This window comes from Pholcus phalangioides, unplaced genomic scaffold (genome assembly GCF_987345545.1).
Source record: "Pholcus phalangioides strain wild (caught in Gottingen) unplaced genomic scaffold, Ppha-v1.0 ptg000009l_1, whole genome shotgun sequence".
In the NCBI taxonomy this organism is placed as follows: domain Eukaryota; kingdom Metazoa; phylum Arthropoda; class Arachnida; order Araneae; family Pholcidae; genus Pholcus; species Pholcus phalangioides.
The window spans coordinates 57758930-57765943 of record NW_028301602.1 but is presented as its reverse complement, the minus strand read 5'-3'; the positions used below and the strand labels follow the sequence as shown (position 1 = coordinate 57765943).

Sequence of the window (7014 nt, the reverse complement as noted above, 5' to 3'; positions counted from 1 at the left end):
ACTTTTCTGTTATTCTTAGCGAAGTGTGGACATCGCTGCTTTTACTTAGAAAATTTTTTCGCTTGTAATTAGACAGTCCATTTCGGTAAGTTCTTGAATTTACTGGTTTTCACATGTGAATCGATCTTTAACTGAGAAATTTTTGAATGTAAATCGAATATTCGTAAGCGTAATAAGTGTTTGCTGGCACAAGAGAGGGATTTCTATTTTTTACATTCCGAACCTTTTTTTTTGTGCAATATTTCGGACTCTATAAAATATTCGATTAATCCTCGACTTTTTTTGACAAGCAAGAATTGTATAAAAAACTTGGATAGAGCTCTTTAACATTTTTTTATGATCCTTTGGTATATTGGTCGCGGAACACATTCCGCATAGTGTTTGTGTGAAATTTTCCGTTAAGAGGGTAGAATTTCCGTTTCCGCGTTAGACAGGTTCCGTTTAATCCAGGTTTTTTAACGTGTATTTTGAAACTGAAATCATGGGACCACGATTTTTTCTGTTGAAGACAGATTTGACTGTACTATAGAATCAAGTAGCTTCCACTCACTTTTTAATGGTTTTTAGCCCCCCAATACAGGGTGTCCGATGAATTGATTGAATCGGTCATTTTGAAAAGAGGTCATCTCGAATATTTTCGCAAATTCACTTTTTGATGATTTCGCAATCCTTTAGCATCGACTCATGTATTCCATATGAAAACGGGATATATTTCATCCGTTAAAGCACTTCTAGATGGATCTCATTCCAGCGTTCATTTCGAAAACTGGTTATCTCCTAGAGCTCGAATCTCCTCTCCTCCGCCACGCATGCGCTGACTACCTACTCATGGCCTCACTATTACGTATTAAGCCAACGTACGGTACGCATTAATGTCAAATGACGGATATGTCCCGGAAGCAGGGGTGGATCTATGGGGAGGGAGGGGGGGACGTTGATAAACCCGATTTATCCTCCCCCAAGGAAAATGCGATAATTTCCGGGACTTCTATATGATATATTGCAACAACAAATTCAAAAATACTTCGATTGAAAAACGATAGAATCGTGACATTTTTCAAAAAAAATCGGGATGGGGAAGAAATACAGAAAAACGGGACAGTAGCGTAAAATACGGGACAAGATGCGAGACACCTGGTCCCCACATGCTGGGAGAAATATTTTAGCTATTTGTAAAATCAGCCCTCCCAACAACGAGATCTAGATTCGCCCCTATCTGTTGTAGGTAGATGTGTGTAAGCCATCCAGCTTATTTACTGGAGGGAGCATCCAGCCGCCGCGACGGCAGCGACATCAAATGCAAGGAAATCACGTGACTTGGTGAAAACAAAGTTCGTGTCTGGCAATTTGCCCGTTCGGTCTCTAAATATTGGGTTTTAAAGATTAAAAAAGGGATAGAGAACTCATCTAAAGATGAAAAAGCTTATTTATTTTTCATTAATATACTGGAATCATTTCTTTCATTAATTCTGGAATAATTTCCTTTATTAATAATTTCTTCCATCAATTCTAGATTTGTTTCTTTCATTAATGCTGAAATTATATCTTTCATTAATTTTGGAATTATCTAATCGAGCTGAGATTATTTCTTTCATTTACTGTTTCAAATTCCTGTGGATGCCATAAGAAAATAACGGGGGATTGTTTGTATTTTCACCGAATCACGTGATCTTCCGACGAATGATGTTGGGGGACACCGCTGACGTCAGCGCCTCCGTCTTTCCTCATGATCGCGAGGCTTTGTTTTAACCCAACAACTTTTTATCTTCGTTTCATTTCTATACAATTATTTCCCCCCGCATATAATGTATCCTGCTACTATATACATACAAGAGCAAAATAGAACAGGTTGGGTGAGGATGAAAAGAGAAATCTATTTCGTATACCTACTCTCTCTTACCTCTATCCTCTCTCTCTCCCTCCGCCCCTCTCTTATCTTTATTAAATCCTTATACTGTTTTCCTTTCATATTCATTTTTTTTTTTTTGTTCTTTTTCTTCAACTTCTTTCCTTTTTTCTAACGTGCGGTCAAGTTAGGAAAAGGTTAAAATATTTATAGCTCATTCGTCAAATAGAGATCATCCAAATTTCTCGCCGATTCCTTGTAAGCGAAGGGGTCAAGAAAATACAGCACATCAGGAAGCTCTGTCACTACATACGAGAGAAATTACAGACTTCCCCAATTGAATAATAAATAAGTGGCCCACAACTACAACGGACGAAGCATCTAACAACTGTAGTTTTCTCTCTTACACTTATCTTGCCTATTATATGTAAATCCAGTGATTTTTGTTTTTTTTAATCATGGATTTCATAAAAATACATGTCTTTAAGTTAGTGGACTTGAACTTTCACAAATCCAGTTCATTTTGAAAACAGGTCATCTCTACATAGGAAAAATATTTTTCCTGAGCATCCTGTAGGACCATAAATAGTTAGTTATGTAGGCATTTTTACATCATTTGTAATCCCTCTTTTAATGCTAGATAATTAGTTATTTCAGCTTTCTGTTTGCTTCTCCTGTAAAATTTGTAAAAGTGGAGATGACCCCTTTTCAAAATAACCGATTCAATTATTATTAGCACATGCTATTCCATGATTTTGAAATTGATCGTGCTTACCAATCGTACAAAACTTGTAATGCAGAATACATTAGAGTGTCCCATAAATTCGTAAATATTATAAAAATTCATAAAAATTGAAGAATCTTTGTTTGCAAAAGAAGTTATTCACACGGAGAGAGGTTTTTTTTTAGCACAGGAAAAAAATTAGTTCAAATTTTGTTGATGGAGGGCGCTACGTAAAAGTAAATCACAACGGAAATATGCAAATCAGTCCCATAAAATACGTGGTGTACGATTAACATCTCATTTCTGAATTTTCCTGTTACTGGCTCGTACATAAGGTTTCTATTGTGATGTCACATTGGTGGATAGAACACTATTGGGGAAGTTATTTTATCTGAGCCACGGATCGCCGGCTGAAGCTTTACGAACGTTTCGGACACAGAAGGGATTGAAGAAAGGTTCGTTTCCCATCATCTGTGATTTGCTTTCGCCTTTTATCGACAAAAAATTTGATCCAATGTTTTTCTGTGCCAAAAAAAATCGCCCCCCCCCCTTCATGAAAACTTTCAATTTTTTTATAAATTTTTAAATTACTTACGAATTTATGGGACTTCCTATATATTACGTTAACATGTTTTCAATTTTTGGTTATTTATAGGATTTCCAAGATGGGCTTTCAGGAAATGTTCTCATCTCTTATGAACTTCCCTTCCAAACTGTTTTTCTCTCTTCATCTGTTAGGTTTGCAGACCGACTGTCGTTTGTCTCATTTTCGTGTCTCGGAAAGTGCCCGACCATTTCGGGAAGGACGTGACAATGACATCATTGCTCGTGGTCGACTCGGAATGGTTGGTGCTTTCGGAAATACGATCGCAGTTGGTTTGATTAACGAGAAACTTTTTAAATGCGAGTGTACGAAATTTTTTTATTGGGAATGCTGCTGCTCCAAGGCGATTCCATAATAATGAATTTCTTATACTTTTGTGTTCCGTGATCCCCACGTTTTGGAATTCCTTTATTTAGGGAAGATCACGGGACTAAAAATGATGTGTTCAGGGACGACTCGGGATGGTTGGTGCTTTCGGAAGCAAACCATTACGATCCAGTCGAAATCATCAGTTCTTTCCATTAGAATAGATCGGAATGGTTTGCTTTTGACCACCAAGGAAAAATGCAAATGATTGAGAGAATTATTTTAAAACCCAGTCTGCTCCTGCACATCATTCGCATTTGAAAATTTCTCAAAACCACCATTCTGAGATGACCCGGTCTCCGCCGTCGACTCGGAATGGTTGGAATTCTCTATTTTCCGTCCACTCGGGATCTTTCTCTTATATTTCTTCTTAGTAATAATAGAAGATCATGTTATTTACTTATGCTATTTCTTCACTTTCTGAAGTCCAATGCGGATGGAAAAATAACTATCATTCTCATTACTTAATTTAATTCAATTTGTGTCTGCTTAGCTTTTCTTCCTATCTGAGTTTCGCTCTTTCCTGAAGTCCATCTTCACCACTTCGCAAAACTTTCTCCCAGGATTCTGACTCAGAAGATCGGCACGCTTACTCGGAAATCAAAATGATCCGTGAAATTCAATAACTTTAATGATGGTTCAGTCATTTAGTAAGTTTGTTTTTGTTTAATCTTTTGTGCGTATCATGTTTGCGAAGCAAAGCTTACTTTCCATGCTCATTCAATCATTTTCGGACTTCACCCCCTTTCTCCAATCTTTTGTGGATACCAGTGGAACCAAAAAAATTCCCTCATAAAAGAGGGTAAACCGTAAAAAGGGGAGGTTTTAATTGAAGAGGTTTAAAAAAAAGATTATTATTTTGGAAAGACTTTGCGGTTTACGGCAAATTCACCGACAACAGTTCAACACTAATCAGAGAGCCGGTAAGTGAGCGAGGAATAACCGAGTGAGTCAGTAAATGATACACTAGTTAGTGAGTGAATGATAGAGTGGTTAATTTTGTTGAGTGACACAGTGAGAGAGCAACCTAGAGATAGAGTAAGTAACCTAGTGAGTGAGTGTCATGGTCAGCGACTCAGTGGTGGACTGATCACTCTCTCAGTAGGCCGGTTACTCACTACATCTAGGGGTTGCTCATTTACTCCCTAGGTCACTCACTCTGTCTCACACTCAATCACCAGGTTACGTACTTACACACTAGGTCACTCAGTCTACCACTGTCAGACCAGACACGACCCGGGCTCTGTCCCTTCCGGGATATAAGCCCTTTACCCGAATATCCGGGAAGGGACAGCCCACGGGTCGTGTCTAGTCTAACAGTGGTAGACTGAGTGACCTAATGAGTGAGTGCGTAACCAGGTGATTGAGTGTGACAGAGTGAGCAACCCCTAGATCTAGTGAGTGATTGTCTTACTGAGAGTGCTCGAGTGAGTGATAGATTGAGCTTCCTAGTGTTTGATCCTAACCTAGTGAGAGAGCTAGCTCTAGTGGCACGCCGGTTTTTCGCTCATTCATTCACTCGCTGCTTCACTTGCTCGATCGATCATTCAGTCACTCGTGTCAAACTGATCTCGGTGAATTTTCCGGACATCTTTAATTAAAGTTCGCTGTAATTTATTTAAAGATGCAAAAATGTGTTATGTTTTTGTATGAAGAGATGGTATTTTTTCGGCCTGAAATATACTGAGAAATTGAATTTTCTGGATGTTATGCCGAAACTGATCTTTGTAAAGAAAAGTGATTTGTCTCACTCCGGGATCGAACTCGGGTACTCTTGCATACCGTGTAAGTGCGCTAACCAATACACCAGAGACACACTTTTCAATTCCTTGTAACACGCGGGAGGCTGCTATGACTCAGCGCTTCACGCTGCTAATGCGTGTTATAAGGAATTGAAAAGTGTCTCTGATGTAGTGGTTAGCGCACTCTCTTGCCTCTATGTTTCTATTAGTCCTAAAATTAGGAAATCTGTACAGTACCTCTTCCGAGTATAAATCTAGTATACCAGTTATATTAACTGACTGTGTTTATTGATAAGTTTATGTACTGTAAACTGGGGTTTCTTGAGCCTTGGAGGGGGGGGGCTACTTGAATCCATGACAAAAATGTTTGAAATCTCTCCTAGATTTGCTGCTATGCAAATATAGACATGCTCTATGCAAATACAGATTCCACATCTCTTTATTGGGTAATATCACTAGCTAGTGTCTGAGGTGCTCAATTATGCTTCTACTCCTCGCCTTTCCTAGTTCAGGTTATGTTGCTTTGTGATGAAAACACGAATTGCTTTGACATAACTTTCACCTTCACTTTTTTTTACACACTATAGTCACACACAAGGTAAAGGGAAATTTACATTTCATATATTAACGAAATAACAATTGTTGTAGCTGGATCGAGAACCACTCATCACAGTAAAATTTATAGGTAATGAACGGTGTACTAAAAACTAGTAATGAAGTTACTTTGACCCATCCAGGAAGTTGGTTCCATGTAATCCCTAGCCTATGTGTAATTATATATTTTCGAATTTCACCGTAAAAATAATCACTTTTTGTCAATTTTCTCTGATTTAACTGTAATTGTTGTTATAGGGGGAACCACAGAGGGTTAAGCAAAAAACTAAATTGAACTACTGATTGCTTGTTTCCAGGATAACTATGACGGCAAAAAAAAGGAAGTTCATCGTCAGTTGCTACTCATTGAATGGGAAAACAGAAGGAACTTCTTTGGGAAAGCTGAGAATTCCGTGTATCTAATGAAATGGTTCTGAAATATAGCTGACCATACAACACAACTAAATGATGTCTCGTGCCGATGGAAGAGTCCTTGCATAAAGAAGAAAAAATTCTCAATCGAAGAACTTGGAAAAGTTTTAGTATCTATCAAATTGCTATTATGGAAATATTTTTATCATGAAATCTTGTCGTATGTGAATTGCTTGCCTGATCTCATAAAAAAACTTGTCATTATTTTCACTGTATTCAATACAAATTGTGATTAAAATGTAAATACTTTAAATTATTCTCTAGTCTTCAGTATAATATTTTTTTTCAGTCAAGAATTTATCGAATCAATATGAAAGAAAAGATTTTTCAGTTGCCGCTTGAATTCACAAAATAAGAAACTCGGAATTTCAAAAGGGAAGTTAAAAACAGTTTTTGAACAAATGTTTCCAGTTCTATTCCTGCACACAGGGATACACAGTGGAAAGTGCTTCACATTCATTAATGGAATGAGTTGGGGGAAGGGTAAAGGTTTGTTAAATAAAAAAAGGTATAAAGTATCGGTTTTTTTTCCTTTCAGAAAACCTTTTTTTGAGTCATTGTAAGATTTTCTTTGAAGTCTATGAAATGGAGGTCATTTTGAAAAAAAAAAATTTCAGTTGTGTGATTTTTCACATTTATACTTCATTTTGACGGAGCGTCGTGAACATCCTATTTATGTATATAATGTTCGCCAAGGCTTTTTCAT

At 37.4% G+C, this 7014-nt stretch overlaps 1 long non-coding RNA gene across 1 annotated transcript; it reads left to right on the top strand.

Annotated features, from left to right (window-relative positions):
- Positions 1 to 6563, top strand: LOC149083374 (uncharacterized). The gene is made up of 3 exons (XR_016193313.1): positions 1 to 85; positions 3226 to 4190; positions 6194 to 6563. It is a non-coding gene; the product is annotated as an uncharacterized LOC149083374 (long non-coding RNA).
- The last annotated feature ends 451 nt before the right edge of the window (positions 6564 to 7014 follow it).